General features: G+C 42.4%; 1 protein-coding gene across 3 annotated transcripts in view; it reads right to left on the bottom strand.

The window, feature by feature from the left end:
* The window catches only part of LOC112468910, a 305546-nt gene that overhangs the window by 250134 nt on the left and 39906 nt on the right, over nucleotides 1-15506 (bottom strand). The window contains exon 1 of one of the 3 annotated variants that reach the window (XM_025038320.1): nucleotides 8402-10284. The exons of the other annotated variants lie outside the window; for them this stretch is intronic. The gene's annotated coding sequence lies outside the window, so the exon portion shown is untranslated. Of the gene's footprint in view, nucleotides 1-8401; nucleotides 10285-15506 lie in introns of those variants that run through there. 3 annotated transcript variants of the gene reach the window in all.

A 15506-nucleotide genomic window follows, 5' to 3' on the forward strand; every position in this document is an offset into this window, starting at 1 on the left:
TGCAATATGTGTAAAATGCGTAATATTATTCCGCTCGTTGTTGCTGTAAGTTAATAAAACAATTTTTCGAACCGTGTGCATTCATAAACACGCGTTTATACATACATATACGACTCTAAAATGTACATTCACGAAATATATATCGCTTTTACACATATATGTATATATTATAACTGCATAAAGTTAAATGGAGAGTTAGCCTCATTATATTGCCCCACTAAGAGAAGTAAGAACTCCCACCCTCGTTAGCGTGAAACTAATTAGATGGCCAAGATATATTCGGCTCAGAACTTCTGCCGAGACGAGAGAGAGAAACGAGTATCTTTACCATCCTATTCTGACCAGTTTGAAAAGCAGCGCCTCTCACTCAAAGCTCCTAGACATGGTAAACAGGCGCAAACGCACGTGGATAACATTAATTAGTCGTCGCACCTCAGAAGTTCGAAAGAACTCTCTCTGAGAGACGAACTTCTCTTTACTTTTCTCGCAACAAATGTTATTATAAAATTTAACCTTTCACGTAAATTTCGATATTTAATGCTGAACTTTGATATTTTATTGGTATTAATATCCACCGTGTAAGTATCTACTCTACTAAATTTTTACCGTGCATGACGTAAAGAATGAACTAATAAAACTTATGCTAAAAGAATGTCAACGTGCTATTGATTTCGCGATCACTTACGATATTTTTCCCCGCGTTCCTCGCGCGGGCGAGTCGTCGATTTGAAAAATCGCGTAATTGGCGTCAGAAAGACCCGATAACGGAGACTTGGAGTCGCGCCAGAAGATAAGGGGCCACTGGGGAATATCGGGTGAAAGAGAAAGAGAACAGTTGGGTCGGGAGAAAAGGGCGAAAATCCAAATCGTTTCGGTGCGAGGGGAGCGATATGATGATCCCAGCATCAGCATCGGAAATCGCTACTCCTGATTTTCACGAAGAATCTCCGAACAGCTGCACCTGCGATAAAAAACGCTACTTCTGACAGCGGTTAAATCGTTATTGTCATGGCACTCCGCGACGCTATTTATATAAGAAGGGCGCTTTCATTCGCCTGGGGGAGGAGGGAGGGAGGAGCGGTGGTGCTTTGAAAACGGAATGAAAGACTGGACGTAGAAGGGCAACGCACAAAAGGGAAAGCCCGATAACGGGCAGAAAATATAAATCTGAACGTGTCGGAATGGCAGCGCGAAAATTCGATGAGAAAGACCAGCGTTGCAGGCGAATAAAAAGGACGACAAAAGGAAGTCAAATGTATCAACGTGAGCTGAAGAAACCGCAACACAAATAATTTTTTAAAAATAGACATGTGCCTAAAGATGAGAAAAAAAAGCGAGAAGATCTCTGGATGCTTGTTTATAACGCAGATCAAGTTTTCATGGATGCCTTTTGTATTCCTATCGTTCAGATCAATTGTGTCGCGTCAAACTCTTCCCATATCTATTCGTCTTGCAATAATATTTATTTTCATAACTATTTATTTTCTTAAAGTCAAAATATTCTTCAATGATTCGAAAGAGCAAACTTAAAATAACTTTATATAAAATGAGAGAGTAGACATGTGTCTAATGCACATACCAGGCTTTATAAATAACTATACAACATTGTGAATAATCTGCAATACAATGTATAAAGTAATTTTTAACGAATCGATTCTGATAGTCACAATAGTATCTTTAACAATGCCAACGGAACAACGAAGACTTGAAGTAATCTGTAATTAAAAACTGCCGACTATACCGGCGCAAATTCACATTTACGAACGATTGCTATATAAACATCCGCTCGTTATAGACTTTCAATCGGATAATGACAAGATGCTACACCGATCTTTGTTCATTAACTTCGGCCACAGTATCTCTTTAACGAGCTTTTCCCGACAAGCGCTATAGCCCGCTAGCAACCCCTTTTTCCATTTCGCCCCCATCCCCTGTTCTCCTCCTCTCTGAACCCTCTGAAACAACGGGAGCGAAACCACTCCTCCGATTACCGCCCTCTCACCTCTTCACCCCTCCCCCCTCCCTATACAGCCAACGTTTGTGTTTTACCTCGTGCCACTGCAAATGCGCCAAGATAAACTGCGAACTCTGAAATTCGGTGCATTCGTACCCGCCTCTTTGTATTTTCCCCGTTTCTGCATGTACGTACGCGTACACGGGACCGCGTATTTTCGCGGGCACATGCCCTAATGCAGTTGGCATACTTAACGAAAAATAGTAAAGGAACAAATACGGACAAGCGTCATAAAAGCAAAAACGCATTCGTAATTATCGCGCGCGAGCGATCTTCATTGTACATTGTGTTCTCTGTGCGTGATCTCAATTAGATTCGTGACTGGATGTAAGATGCTGTTCTATCCAAAAATGTTATCGCGGTATAAATATAGGTAATGTTTCATTTGCACACTATTTTTATATTACATCAGAAATTAAAACAATTATAATTAATTATTAATATAATCGTATATCTGTACGATCTGTATATATTCTGCAAAATATAAAAAGATAGCGTCTTTAATCGCGATATTTTATCAACCGTAATAATCTCAGCGTGATTCTTGCAGAGAATAAATACGCGGATTGCATCATTTTTCTTCTTAGATAGTGTACCGCGGTAATTTTTTAGCGGATGCTGGAAACAACGCGGGGCTTAAACGTAAATTTACGGCCTATTCCGCTCTGCATGGAATGTAGATCGTGGAGCGTATTATCTGCTTCATAAAAATCTGCTTCCACTCGTGCTAGTGCGAAAGGTAATCTAAATTCATTCGCTCGGACCGTGAGATAACGTTCATCGTCGTATGCTTCCCTCCGCTGTTATGTAAGATTAATTCGCATTTATAAAAGCTTCGTCGCCTATTCGATATTCTGACTCAAGTACACATCAAAAGTAACTTGTATATTTCATTAAATTTTAATCTCTTCTATTATTCCTACCTTATTATGCCATAAAAATAAAAAGAAAAATGAATCTTAATATAATTGAATCTTGTAAAACCTGTTCCTCGTAGACGATGTATCTTCATTTTATATTAATTTCATTTTATTTTATTTTATTTCATTTTATATTAATCTGTATTATTCTACGTTGGAAATCGATTGCATGCATGTGTGCCAATAAATTTTCTATTTGAAATTATTTTTCAGACCTGCTTTTATTACGGAATTAAGTTAAAAAAATATATAGCGGGTTTTAATAACCGATAAATCCCTACAAGATTCACTCTAAGCTGAACAGAAAAGTCCATCTTGCGCGCGTTTCGACTTTCTCATTATCTCTTCTCGAAGGTCCCGTTGTCGTTTTTCTCTACAGCTACCTCGGCGCGGAGTCATCCCGGCCGTGAGCCGGAAATACGTCCGCGGCCATGCCGCCCTCGAAAGTTTTTATCGCTTGGCTTAAGTGCGGGTTTACAACTTCTTCTTCTGCTCTCCCCCCTCTCCCTCCCTCTCTCTCTCTCTCTCTCTTTTCTCTTTCTCGCCGCAGCTTTTACTGACTCGCGCGCGGCGTGCTTGCAGCATGAAATCGTAAAGTCGCGAATCAGATTCCCGAGGGCTTACTCAGACGGGAGATAGAGGCAGAGGTCGTTTCGGAGTATTCGAAGACCTTGTACAACGATACGGAAGTATTCGATGGCGAATTTTACGATACCCGCACGCAGCTTATTAGCTCAGCGTGCCAGAAGGTTGAATTTTCTAAAAGAGGTCAGGAGTATTTAAGCTCGGAAAATTGTGAGCGTATTTACTTATTCAGCCAAATTTGTCAAGATCCGACAAGAAATGACACATATTTCCTAAAAATCATAATAAAATTCCAAAAGATCAATTTAATGACGGCAAAATTTTATATTAATAATATAATATATCAAATTAACGCAAGAATTTAATGTAAATACAAAATATAATAGATATATGTTCTTGTAGTGTATCTTAAGATAAATGAAATGTTGGAAATTATATGACTCGTAATAATAAAATAGACCATTGATGATTGTTGTAATAGATTTAGGAGATCTTATTACGAAATGTGCCCGCTCAGAGCTTTCCTTTTTTCTTTAATAAAAGCACGAGAGGGATGCAACAAGCGACGCCTCACCACTATTCGAGAGGCTTTTACACGTCCTTTGTGTCGTTGAATGGCACGTCGTTCTGCATTTTTAGTTGATTCTCCCTAACGAAGGGCCGATAAAAGGATGTTTATGGCTAGCTCCGGATCAAAGGTAAGTGCGCTTACGCTGTTAGCGAAAAGCCGAGAGAGCCGGCTCTCGTCCGCAAAAGACCTTCACCCCCTCCCCCCTCCCACTCCCCCGACACACGACAACGACGATGACATTATAAACGTATGAATATAATTTACGTGTACCGCATACACAGGCATACGTAGGTATGTGTCCATAATATATCTCCCGTGTGTAACATCCAGGTCTTTAGAGAAGCTGAAGTTAGATACTCGCGCTCCAGCTCCGCTCTAGCTTTAATGTCCGCCGCCTGATTATAATCTCGTCAACAGGTTACGTCATTAGGAGCAGACTGTGCGGTAATACGTTCATTGTCTCTCTCTCTCTCTCTCTCTCTCTCTCTCCCCCTCTCTCTCTCTCTCTCTCTCTCTCTCTTTCCTCTCTATCCTCTTCACTCATTTGTTCAACGCATTTCCGTTCCGCCGTAAGCCGCGTCTTAAAACATTATGCACTTTTACTATCTTGCTGTCAAGCTTTTATGCGCGCATTCAAGTTCAGCATGTTCGTTTTTATTCGGTTTCTTTACTTTACGATACGTTTTAGTTAGAAAATACAACGATACGAATATCTCGCGCGATGCATTAATATCGATTTTCCCCAACTTGATTACGAGAGCCCGGTGTAATCTATTTGGGTGACCGCCTTTTTCCCACTAACTCTTCAGTAATGATAGCCGAGGTCAAAGGATGGGCGGAACTTTGCTGAAAGAGAAAATATGGGCGCAAAAAAAGAAGCGTGAAAGGCAAAGGATGTAGAAGAACCGCTCATTTCGGTTAATGACGGTACTTCCTGCCTGTCCCAAGGCGAAGCCTCAGGATTAAGTAATTTTTCTTCATTTTGATAATTAGAATTACATCTCTCATGAGCAAAAACTATCTTTCTAAATGAAAATCTTCAACATCAAACGATACATCGATTTACCGCCTGACGTCGTACTCCTTTTAATTGGTAATATTTTAAGTGGCGTGACGTGAACAAAAGAGCAAAACGAGGCGGCAACGCGATAAGGTCTGAAAATAGTTTCACGATTCTCGCTTTTGACGTGTTAACGCATTTCGACGCGTTGTATTTTCGCTGTGAAATTTGCTCCGCGCAAGTTTTTACTACGTCCCGAGTGACGTTTTTCCGCGCTTCGCGTCACGTTCGTGTGCGCCAGCGAGCGTTGGTAATTTCGATAAAAGGAGAGTGAGAAAATATTGCATTAGCACAGCTCGCCATGCGATGAAATAAGCAAAACGTGCGCTTACTTACGTGCGCGTACTTACGAAACCCGCCTGATCCGGATCGTCACTTATTTGCGTGTGTTACACGTGTTTGTTTCACGCGTTTATTAAAAGAATTACCGACGCTCGTGTCATATCTCGTTAAACGCACCGATGCCGCGGCACTCGATTTTGTAAACTTTTACCGTCAAAACAAATTGCATTTTATGAACCATAAACGTCCGTCGCAGGTCCGCGCAAAATTTATGTGCAGGACATAACATTCGTTACAGATATTATATCCATATCAAAAATAATCCAAAAATGGCACGCCAATTATTTTACCACCATCAGACCACCGATATCTATTACGACGTATAAAAAAAAAACACGAATATATCCATTTCAGAAGCGCGCCATAACGGATTGCTCTCCGCTAAGTTATTATTGCGATCGCGGAGTCGCGAAAGTTACTTCGAGGGGAAACTTGGAGTGAATTTAAAAGCGATTCACGTGGAAAGCATCGAGGACGGAAAATGTATCGGGAAACGCAACGAAAGAGAAATGAGATACGCGAGACGGAGATCTAAAATTACCCGCGTCGCGGGAGTAACGATATACATTAGTCGGGGAGGATAGGAAATTCAGGGCTACCGCCGCGGACACAAAAGCTGCGAACAGAGAGCGTGATGAGGGGGAGGGCAAGGAAGAGTGCTCGTGGTGGAGAGGAAATTTAGCGACAGTTTCGGATAATTTCTGAATAAGGATAACCCGGACACGTTCGTTGTAGTAGCCGGCGGCGGCGGGCCGACTGGTTCGTGAGCTAAATTAAAAGCACGAATTGCTCCGAGCTAGGAGAGCTCTCTTCCTTTGATCCGCTGGGGTGGCGGTAGTCGGGGGATGTGTACGTGACGTTATTACGAAGGCCCCCCTCGTTTATCGCGGCAAACGTGAAATCGAAGCCCGATATTTCAATATATTCCTCCCGAGTGTCGAACTTTCGTTTTGCGCAATTCGCAAAGAAGACGCGACGAGAAACGCGAGCGGATTTAGCGATGCAACAGCATAACCATTACGAAGACGCACAGTTACGGGAATATTCTCGCGAGTGACTAACGAACGCCTTACAACTTAATATACCGAGCCCTCCGCGAAGATACAATAACGACGATCAATCGATGAAATGTCAAACTATGCCGCGTCGCTTCTGCAATGCTAATGCGAAAAGAGTGTTAAAAAAAAGCTTTCAATCTTGTCGATACTCCAAAAAAATAAAACGCGAACGCTCAAGAAAGAGAAATAGTTGCGAATATCCAAGACAATAGCCGAAGCAATGTTCTATTCGATTGTCCACGTAATTACGTATAATAGTATATTACTAAAGACAAATTGTTAATTGTTGCAATTTATTTGCGAGAACAAAAACTAATGATAAAATAAACTCGTTATTGCTATTATGCAAAAACAAAAAGAACACGATTCAGACGATAGCCAAACACCCGAGAGAAAGGTTTACCGGTCTTTCAGTCGTTTACGAGATTTCCCTCGGATCGAGATCGTTGAAAATAAGCGAAGCATCAGTTTGCGCTTGGCGCCGCGCGCCTCCGATTTCAAAGTTACCCACCACCGTAGTTATTCTCGTTGTTTTCTCAGCATCTACTTACACGGCACGCCTCGCCGATCGCTTTCAAACGAAATATTACCGGAGCCAGTAAAACCAACGAAAACGCAGGGCGATACTATCGCCAACATCGATGTTTACCCGTTCAGCAGCTAGCCTTAGGAAAGAGGAAGATCTTTTCCGAAAGATTAGAAGAACGTTGAAAGCAAAACTTGTCAAGACTATGTTTACCTATCCAGAGGCTAACGTAACACCCACAAGAAACAAACCCGTCGCGCGTTATGACGTCGAGAACATAATTATTATATTGTGCCGAAGTGAGAAAAAGGTTGCAATCTAATGTTTCTTGTTTAAAAGCAAATATTTTTACTTCGGCTAGCACTCGTTTCCCTTCTCACGTTGTTTTTCTCGAATAACACTTTGATCTTTTAGTCATCCGTGACGATCTTGTCAGAAGCGGAGAAAAAACGGAACGTAGACATTCGAGGATTACTAACAGTATTATCGATCGGTATAAATTTGCGCGTCACGCTCATTTGTTAAAGACGCGATTTGTCCACGCGTACGGTATATTCACAAATAAATTGACAAATAAGTAACAATCGCCCCGTCCGTCGACTAATTACACGAGACAAGATGAAATTCACGCGACCGGCGCTCGCGCCACTGTTCGCGGACGATTAAATTCTGTGGCGTCCGCATTCCAACGATTGCGCAAGACGAATAGCGACCGAACGCTAGTTGACGTAGACATTAATCACCTTGAAGAACGCACTCGGCAATTTATTTCGCGGGTTCGAAGTCTTTTTAGAATATGCGTCAGTCGACGAACGCGGTATTCGTATATGCACGTGCAATTTCCGATTCCGATTCTCGCTGGAATAATACCTGCTTAACTTAAATGTAAGCAATTGAGAAATAGACCAAGGTTCGATATCTAATGTACACAATTTTGTAAAATTAATTTTTTTGTACGCAAATCGAAACCTGTTACAAATACAAATATGTACCATTTTATGGATTGCTCTTTTTACTTGTCATAAATAAATTTCATATTAACTGTATTTAATCTCAACGCATTACTTATACTCTATATTGATTACATAATCATCTGATAATATATATAAAATCCTATTGTAATATATTATCATATTATATCCTATTATAATTAACCAATATTCTTTAGAATAGTGTTGGCGCTTAAGAATTAAAATTGGAGTACTGTCAAAAGTAGAACGTATACTGAGACACGGTTAAAGAGATTACTATATATCACTAACGGCATCGTGAAACTTTTACATTCGTTTAAAATGCACCAACGGCTCCCTAAAGTAGGGTCCTACCTTGAGGTGAAGAACGAAGAGGATCTCTTCATTTTCCCGTGGGGCACTAATGTTTCGTGCCTTGGTAATTCAATGCGTCACAAACGACGGTAACGATCACACGATCACCGTACTCGTGGATGATTCTCGCTGTCGTCGACAAAAGCACCAACACCACGCACGATCGTCATTCGATAGCGAACACGAGAACGCGTAATTTCTACCGAAAATCGTACTTCCGTGTTCGATCTACTTCATGATCGGGACTTTCATTTTTCGCATCGAACTGGCCCAAAATGTTTTGACGTTAAGATAACGCACGACACTGACGTACACTGGGATCGCAAAACTGGGAATTAAACGGAAACGTGATACGGCCGTTTAACTAAAAACTCTCGAGCTGCTCTCGCGGTCCAAAAAAAGAATACGTATTCAAGACGAATATCCAATGACTCGTCGGCAGATGTGTGATAAATTCACTGAATCGTGATTCACTTCTGATGAACGGTAAATTCATTCATCCGCGAAAGAGCGGAAAATTAAAAGACTCACAATAATAGCACATCACCTTCGAGTGATTGCGAAGTACACCAGACGAGGAACTTCCGCTTTGTACTTCGGCCTGACGCCGTCAAAATATCCGGTCGATCGCGGAAACTATCGCATTTCACGCGAATCGCTTCAGCCGATTGCCAATATTTAACTGACGACGCACTCGCGACACGACGGCGATATCCGAAGCCGCCGCGAATCGACTGGAAACCGACGCTTTTTCTTGCACGAACCGCCGACTGTTCCGCATACCAACGGCAAACGCCACCGCGCCGCTTCGGACCGGAATTCGCGTTCACGAAGCACTCTGAGGTCGAGAAGATCCGGCCAATCCGACTATCCAGCCCGAGCGATTCGCACGCGCTGGCCGAACATCCCGCCGAAATCACTGGAACTCTTCTCCAAAAAAACCGCCGACCGCATCTTATCTGAGATCTTAATCACGAACTGGCGAATCGCACGATGGTGGAGCACAGCGGCTCGCCTGGCCGGGAGAGTGTCGGATCTTGAGATCCTAACTCGGTGAGAGGCATCTTCCGAATCTCCATCCGACCGCACAATTCAATCAACTTAGCTTGCTTCGAGACGGAAATCGGAACGATATTCAACTCCGGCGGAAACTCACCGATCGTTTATGATGGGCTCTCATCACGCTTGCACCTCAATGCCACAATCACCTGGCTAAGCACCGTGCAATAATCGCTAATAACCGCCGCGAATAAAGCATCTCACTCGCGAAATAAGTTCACTCGATATTCCGTCATAATATTGACGATCGAGCAATTTCGCGAACTGTTTACCTTCACTCACCGTTCGTTAAATTTAAGCTCGGTGTGTTTCGGTTTAAGCGAAGGGTGAATTCCCGCATTAAAAAGGACAATATTGAAGAATAGCTCGGAAGGAATTTTTTAGTATTCAGATTTCACTCAAGCGAAGATTAAATCTTCGTACTAAAATACAGCAGACGATACCGACGACGAGAGCAAAGCTTGTGACGACAACCTGTTAACGACGACTTGAGTGGAGCGCGAAGACCGGAGCACGAATAAAGAAGATTCGCTCTCGAGGACGGAATTCGCGTATTACATTCCTCATCACTTCAGCGAATGTATCGCGAGAGACTGCTTGAGAGTCACGCTGGGGAAACGTCTCGTCCATCGACACTGAAACGCACGGAGCTCTCGGAGACAGAGTTCGCGATGAAAATTCGCCACCCTCACAGACCGCCGCTCCGTTCGACCGTCCTTTTGTTCCTGATACCGCTCCGTTGTTCTCGTGATTCGCACGGATGTTATTGGTCGACTCTCGCGCAGCGTGGCGGCGATCGCAAGGTGACAACCGCTGCTGCCGCTGGTACTGCTCCTGATTCCTGCTGTTGCTGCTGATAGTGCTGCTCGCGCGGCGGTGGACGAAGGTGGCGACGGTGGGGACGGCGGTGGTGGCGGCGGCGTCGGCGTCGGTGGTGGTTTCACGGGGTGGTCGGTCGGTTTTGGTCGGTCGGGCGATCGGTCGGTCGGTCGGTCGTTCGATGCAAGTAGCAGCGGCAACGACTACGTCGACGACGACGATGACGACAACGACGACGACGACGACGACGACGACGACGACGACGGCGGCGGCGGCGGCGGCGGCGGCGGTGGCGGCGGCGACGGGTGGATGTGCCAGAGTGCGGGCTTACGACGGAATGAGAGGAAAGCTCGGCTTACGGGGGGCCGCGGCAGCGTGGCATCGCCGACTCCGCGATGAGCGAGAGAGTTGCGCGTTATCGACCCATTCGCGAGACTATATTCTGCTACTATACTCTCCTATCCGCACACGGCACACGCTCGCTCTACGCGTTTCGCACGACGTGCATACATGCGTACGTGGCCTACCTATCTCTACCTACCTACCGCCGAAAACTCGCACGCATGCACTCCGCGCCATACCACTCCACTCCACTTCACTCTAGCGCGCCTGCCCGCGTCGCTCGATTTTCGCGAGCAGCGCAGCATTACGGATACGTGCGAAAATTGTACGAGACGCGCGATCCTCTCTCGATCTACAATGGATCGATTTCGCGTACGACGCTCGTCCTTGCAACGAATGTGCCACCCTAGAAAGTTTTGGCGCGAGAAGAACGGAACCACGCGGAACGAAAAAACAAATTGCAGTACCTACGCTTCAAATAAGTTACACGAGATGAGGAAGCAAACGCAAAAAAGAAAATTTGTATAGATTAAACTGAGTTATCATAAATAAATAATTATTTATATCACACGTGACGTAATCACAATATCATACAATAACGATATCAATGTTCTATCGAAATATAAAGGAAAATTAAAAACCTTTCTAATACCAGCGACAAATTCGATCTGATGAGCAACGCATGAATAATTATAAAATTAATTTTTACGCAGTTATTCCTAAGATCCATTCACTGAATCCCGAGAAAGGGAGCGAGAGACCCGACACACCTTAAAACTTAATTATATATCGAGGATAATCGTAAACTACTAAATTCTGCGGCGCTGTCGCGCATTTCCCTGTCGCGCTCACGCAACATTTAACAGCCGCATTTAACGCTCAAACGAAATTTCCGCGTGCGTCCGACCGTGCGCGGAAGCGTTCCGGGTTTTCCGTTCCCCGATCGCGCGCAACAATGAGGCCCCGGCGCTCGACTTGAATATCTAAATTGTATCGACTGTTTCCGGCCGAATAGCGTCGATGGCTCTCCACGCGAGGACGAATAATTTCAGTGCATGCGCGCGGCGTACAGGGATGGCCGGAAAGCATCGGAAAGCGGAGTGGCGCGTTTCGCTCCGGTCGGTCGCTCAGCAGCAAACAACGCCGGGGTCCAAAATGGAATTTGTCGGGGCTGGATTACCGCAAAGCGCCACCAACACAGTTTTAATTACTTTTAATTATTCTGCCGCCATGTTCTTTTTGCACTGTACGCTCAATCCCCCCCTCCCCCTTTCACTCGCGGTCTTTTGATCTTTTCGAGATCGATCGTGCTTTATACGAAAATTTTCGAGTGGATTTTGATTGAAATTGTTTTAAGAACACAAAAGATATGTATGGAAATTGAATATAATAATAATAACCGGTAACTAGCATTATATCAAACATATGACAGGTGGAAAGCAGCACGATACATTATTGCCGAAAATTTGAAATGTAATTTCAACATAATAAAAATTTAAGATTTGAGAAATAACTACGTAGAAAATAAAGGTTTTCACGAATTAAGCTAAAAGTAGAAATAATACAAAAAATAGAAAAAATTAATAATTTAACTTTTCATTCTTGATGAATAAACTTATCCTTAAAATGACATTTCTTCTAAATTTATCTAAATGTAGACTTAACATATTAAATTCTAACTTTCGTGAAATTATTAATTAATTCCAAGAAATTGTTTCAAGAATCCAAAGTAGGATAACAGATTGTGCTTTCACAATTTTGTTACCCAATTGCATCCTATAACACGTATAACAGGCAGATTGTCATCCTAATGCCGTGAGCATTCAAAGCCATTCTACCCACAAAAATTAAATCAAAATTTTTCTTTATATGTTCAACGGAATAGAAAGCTTCGCTCTCTGTACTTCAACGCAGCGAACTATCTGCTAATTATCCACGGTCTTTAGTTGTGGCAAAAGACCGAGTTCATCGAATACGGACTGTGAAACGCAATATTCACAACGCATACTGCGTTTCGCATCGCTTTACGACTTCCAAAGCTATGGTTTTACGGCTCGATGCGATAGTATTGCAGCGCCATTGTGCCCTGACCCTGCAACAGCCACAAAGAGATCTGCTTGCGGGTCACCGATAATCTGAAAAGGTCCGATGAAAATGCACGGGAAATGGTGGGAAAAAAACTGAAAATCCAGCAGGGACTTTCCGCACTTTCGCGATAAAATCGAATACGTAAGCCAAGAAGCGAATTTATCTTTAAGGCAACACATGGATCCAGTAAAGCTTTGCTGTAAAAATTATATACTGCACTTTGTATATCGTTGTTAAGTGACGTGCACGTAATCTGAGATATTAAATTGTATCAGACTCTTGTATAAAAATTATATAAAAATTGCATTTGAAAAGTTATCTTTGTACAGGAGTAAGCCATGCGTTAATCCGCAACATTCGCGTTCATTTATTCAAGTGAAAATATTTCGTTTACCGACACAGTATCACCATAAAAATTTTAATGCAATAAAATACTGCGCCACATAACATTAATACACTTTTTATTTTTATCCCTATCATAATATCAAACCTCACAAAAATGTTTGCCAACTAATATAACAACGGCATAACCACGTGCCGCAGCATCGTTGACAAAACTGAATCGGCTTTCGCTGATAAATCATAAAAATGTTGCTGGTAGTTAAGATATAATTTATACTCGCGCGGATTATTGCGCACGGTTGCCAGCCGGTTGTCCGATTACGAATAACAGCGCACGATGACGATACTTTGGGGGTGGAAAAAAAAGCTTTTCGAATCCACGGGGGATTTAAAAAGGTAAAACATAGGTGTACACGGTGCAGGGAGGGGGGGACTGTGACGAAAGCCGAGAACGGTATTGACACAAGCTTCAGTTTAATTTCTCCGCCGGTAAACATTGGATTCCCATCGCTCGCGCGAGTCCTCCCGCACACTTCTCGTTCCCCTTTTTAACCCCCGTTCATCGTTTCATCGACGAGCGACTCTCGACTCTCGACCAAATCGAAACTGTAACAGGCGACATTCGGCATCGGCTAAAATATGCTTTTACCCTTTCCGAATTTATTCGCCGGACTAAGCCCGACATCGTGATATTTCGAAACGCGCTGCGGTGTACCTATAAAGCGCGGTTTTACTCCATCGCATAAAATGTGCGTGCCATGTTGGGCAAATGCTCACCGATAGTAACCGCGATATATCGTGTCATTTATTAATTGTATCTAATGCGACGCCAAATCCGCTAAACCTTGCATTAGGATACATTTGTATAGAATTTCACGTTAGAGTGATTAAGCGAGAGACGATTACGATTGTTTATTATTTTAACATATTTACCAGTATTGTGATTATTGCATCGTCTTGTTGTATATTAGAAAAATACGTTGTCAAACCAGATATCGAACTACATAAAACTTTTGATACAATGGCACAAAGACCATTGGTCTGACGATCGCCCACGCTGCAAATTACACGATGAATTTCGAAATATGTTTATATGTTTTCAAGCATACATGCTCTATACAGCAGTGTTGAAGTTACACAGCAGCATTCGAAATACGTAGCAGCGCCCGAAAACAAAAATATGCTTTTACCTTTACGTATCAAAATTACGCTTTCAGCCAGCCCGAGCTTGTTTAGCGTTGCTCCGGAATTAAGCGCGATGCGAGCTTGTATTTCAAAACATTCGAATGCATATATCGTGCATTCGATACCACATCAACATCGTGAATTTGCAAGACTGTTGTTCGCAAAGTGCCGCATTTGCCGATAACGATTGTCGATATAGAGCGCATTATTAATTAGCGCAAGTACGAGTTCGGGGGTTTGCGTAATGTCGATGTATCTGGCGCATTCGCGTGCTAAATTATATCGGAGTGACGTGGCGACAAAGTCGTAAATTTGCTGGCTTATAAACCGACCGGAAATAGATGAGCTTCTTTTCCGCCACGCGTATCGCGATTTATCGAAAACGGTCGCGGCTCGGGCGAGCAACGGCGACGGTACAGAAATTGGCTATTAGCATGGAAATAGTATCTACTTATGCTCGGAAAGGAAGCATTTACTCGGCGCGGCGGGACAATAACTCACAGCGCCGATATGATGAGTTCAGCGTTATGATAATTACAGTTTGCGATACCCAATTCGATCCCGGTCAAATTACCAACGAACATTCGTCTTGCCGTATCGGCTGTGATTTCATAGCAACGGCATGATTGTTCTACGATTAATTTATTCATTAATTCGATAACAAATTTAAGCCTCATTTCATCTCCAATTTGTTTAAATAATTAATATAATTAATACAATTTCTGTATATTCTATAAAATATTTTTATACAGTAAATCTTATAATTATCATATGAGGCATTGAAAAATGAGAGAAAGAAAGATGAGAGATGATATTTGTTTTAACAAAGTTATTTTTTTTCCAGAGTTCTTCAAAAATATCTTTCAGATTTTAAATTATAATAAATCTATATAAAAGTAAGTTAGTTCGTTATTCAGAAAAATATCAAGAATGTTATTGCGACTATTTATTAATTATACATCACTTTTTACCAAAATTTTCTCAAGATTTTATTCGAACGAATAGTTCACTTCGCGTAGGGAAGCTTTAATGATACTTTCAAAAAACGTTGATGCTAATAACGTAGCGCAATAAACGAGCGAGCGAGTGAATGTTTTATAGCTTGCATTTAGTGTCTATTAGCAAGCAAATGAGTGTAACTCGAATATTTATAACGTATAATTAACCGAGTTACCATCAATGGGACTTGGCAATTATCAATCGTCTCGTTTACAGCACGAACGTTATTAATTTGCGCGTTCGTTAATATTTTGCTTGATTGTCATTCAGT

Source organism: Temnothorax curvispinosus, unplaced genomic scaffold (assembly GCF_003070985.1).
Source record: "Temnothorax curvispinosus isolate PA1 unplaced genomic scaffold, ASM307098v1 QBEX01002228.1, whole genome shotgun sequence".
In the NCBI taxonomy this organism is placed as follows: domain Eukaryota; kingdom Metazoa; phylum Arthropoda; class Insecta; order Hymenoptera; family Formicidae; genus Temnothorax; species Temnothorax curvispinosus.